This window comes from Octopus bimaculoides, chromosome 23 (assembly GCF_001194135.2).
Source record: "Octopus bimaculoides isolate UCB-OBI-ISO-001 chromosome 23, ASM119413v2, whole genome shotgun sequence".
NCBI lineage: Eukaryota > Metazoa > Mollusca > Cephalopoda > Octopoda > Octopodidae > Octopus > Octopus bimaculoides.
The window spans coordinates 13211547-13214818 of record NC_069003.1 but is presented as its reverse complement, the minus strand read 5'-3'; the positions used below and the strand labels follow the sequence as shown (position 1 = coordinate 13214818).

Sequence of the window (3272 nt, the reverse complement as noted above, 5' to 3'; positions counted from 1 at the left end):
GAAGAGCCCTGCTTCTCACATGGACAACTGTATGTTGGCTGCTCAAGAGTGGGCAGCAACAAAAAACCTATTTGTATATGCTCCACAAGGGAAAACAAGGAACATAGTTTACAATGAGGTGTTATAATCACAACAGCAAGAAAGTATGTACATGATCACCTTCTTTTACGAAACTTCATTGACTTTCATATATTTATATTGATATACATATATATACGTGTGTTTGGGTGCGTGTGTGTATATACATCTCTATATATAAAGATGATGCGTAGTCTAGACGGCGTTTTTAGATTTCATTATTCTCTTTAACCCGGGCAACGCCGGGTATTTCTGCTAGTATTATTTATATATATATTATATTATGATGTAAATATTATATTATATATGATATTATATATTATATTGTATATTATAGTATATATAAATGTGTATATTTGTATATCTATATATCTATCATGGAACAGTACATTATATATATTGTCAATTTAACATATATCAGAAAAAGGAACACACTCTAAAGAATAGAGCAATAAGTGTTAAAACAAAAAGTTTAATCCTGGTCATAGAGTGGCCAATGGTTTCGTATCCACAAAAGCTACAGTTAATCAGACTCTATACAAAGACAAATTTAACTTCCCACCTAGCAGACATGAGGAAATGCTAGGATAACGAGGAGAAACACCTGACCCATAAATCGTTATTGAGGATGGGTTATCTCTCCTGGACCAGAAGATTAAAAAAAAAGCTATAATTAAAATCTTTATGGTCTCGTATTAGCGTAACCAGGAAATGAACACATTTTGAGAAAATTTCTTTACCATTATTTAATGCACCAGGCTTAGCATAGTCCTTAAGAATTTTGGTTTTCTCTATGATACAGATTTTGCCACAGCCACTCCCATTAACATATGGATGTTCTATGATCTTCCATCTGATATCATATGAGATCCTTTGCTCTTTGAGGTGCCACACATGGCTGGCCAAGGATGTAACAAAACGTCTTTCTGGGTCTCTGAAGGATGATTGGTGGTTGTGTAAGCATCGTTCGAGAGATGTGCTGGCTGATCCAATATATTTACAAGCTTGGGAGGTGGCTACATTCACACTCCTGGTGTATCTCTTGTGGGCTCTGAGCCTGGGGATGTTACTGGTATCACTGGTGTTGGCAATGTTGTTATGGTACAATGATCCAGTGGTGTTGATATGTTTGACATCTCCGCAATTGTTATTGCTGTAGTTTTCGCCTCTGATCATATGGCTGGCGTTGATGCTGCTGGCAGTAGTGTAGGTGTGGCCAGTGCAGGGCTGGTCACTTCATCAGTGTCAATGATAATGGTTTTGTCATCATCTGTGGTGGTGGTACTGGAGTCATCGGTTATCTCCTCTGTACAGCTAGTCTGGCTGTGGCAATTGTGCTGGGGTCGATGGCGTAAGAGCTGCTTAATCTGCTACTGTCATTACCTCCAGTGCCATCATTGTTGTTAGATGGTACATTGCTGGTAATACAGATGGCAGATCTAAGTGTCACTGTGGCTTCATAGACGACTCTTTTGGCCTTGCATCATCCTCCTACTGGACGGTTATTGTATACCCTGCAAGAGCAACCTGCCTCCTTTCTTGCTTTGTGGGTGTTTGTTAAAATACTTTTTATGTTAGGTGCACAACTAAAGGAGACTCTTAGGTTGTGCCTGTTAAATAAATGCCTGTATCTATGTGTCTGTGTGAAGTGCTTATCTATTAACCTGAGGAAAATCCTTTCCACATGTCTTGACATTGAGTGAGAAGGGTGGGGCAAACGAAATGACGTTTCTGCAGTGCTTCCTTTTCCAGGTGCTAGGGCCTGGCATGTAGGAGATGTGGTCCTTAAACTCACTTGATGCCAGTGCCTTGTTGTAGTGTGGAGCAGTAGCATTGAAGATATCTTGGCTAGAGGATAGATTCAAAATCCTCTTGCTTACACCTTTCACTAGGTTCTTGAACACTATAGAGGGGTGGCAGGAGGCTGTGTTAACATAGGACAGCCTCTTATTTGGCTTGTGATAGGGCCTATATGTACCAGAGCCCAGATCTAAAGTAACATCTAGGAAATCTACTGTGGTGAGATTAGTCTCAATAGTGATCTTGAGTCCTTTCTAAGTCCATCCGGTCTGTGTCTTTTGGCTCTTCTAGAGATGGCTAGGGCATCATTTCTGTAGAGACTGTGCATCCTAGACATCTTCCTTAAGATGTCTAGGATTACAGTCCGATAAGATTGCAGACATCGGTGCTGTCATAGGCTCCCATAGCCACATTGAAGGCGCCCTCGGAGTCAGATTGCTTGATCCATATCGAATCTTTGTTGAACAGTACTGTTTTCCTGGCATGCATGATAACACTTATATCACTATCACTAATGTCTGTGAAGCCCTTAGCAAAGAAAATGCCTTCATCAGCAACTCTTTGAAATTGGTGGGTAAAAGTTGACAATAATGTTGAACTGTGTAAACCTAGACCTGCCTCTGCTTCGATTGGCATTAAACTATGAAGTCACTTCATTGGTGCTGCACCACAGAGGGAGGCCTGTGGCCCTCCTTATGTTGTCATTAATCTTCCTAAGTATATACTTACTTGCTTGATCAATCTCGGATTTGGCCAGGTTGATCAGGTAGCATTTGGGGTTAGAGCCAAAGTTCGACTTGTGGTCTTTTAAAGTGATAAACTCATTTTTCTTGGCCAAGGTCTCTACTCTGTCTGCTATACCCAGGCTAATTGCTATCTGTTTAGCTTCACAGTTAATGATATAAGTGTGTGGGGAATTGTGTCTGTATTTTTATGTAATAGAATCATTTAAAAGTCTATTGTAAGTGTGTGCCTATCATGTATAAGTTCTTAGTCTTATCTGAGAAGATTAAGGACCTGTTAGAGTTTCTTATTTTTTGTATAGCTTCATGGAGTTTGCTTCGAAAGGGGGAAAAAAGACTTATGGAATTTCAGCTTGGATAATTCTAAACACATTACCTTTAACATATAGGTCTCCCGAAGTATATAATATCGATTATTATGAAGTAGCATAGCATTACCTTTAATTCCTTTTTATATATACAGCTTTCAGTCTACCAAACCCACTCACAAGGCTTTGGTTGATCTGGGACTATAGTAGAAGAGACTTGCCCAAGGTGTCATGAACTGCCCACACATGCATGCACAAAAACATTATTTGAACCTTCTAAAATCATAAATGATCCAAAATGATTCTCTCTCTCTCTCTCTCTCTCTCTCTCTCTCTCTCCCCC

At 39.6% G+C, this 3272-nt stretch overlaps 1 protein-coding gene across 1 annotated transcript in view; it reads left to right on the top strand.

Annotated features, from left to right (window-relative positions):
- Nucleotides 1-3272, top strand: part of LOC106869525 (coiled-coil domain-containing protein 152) — a 39102-nt gene that overhangs the window by 15050 nt on the left and 20780 nt on the right. The gene's annotated exons all lie outside the window — the stretch shown is intronic.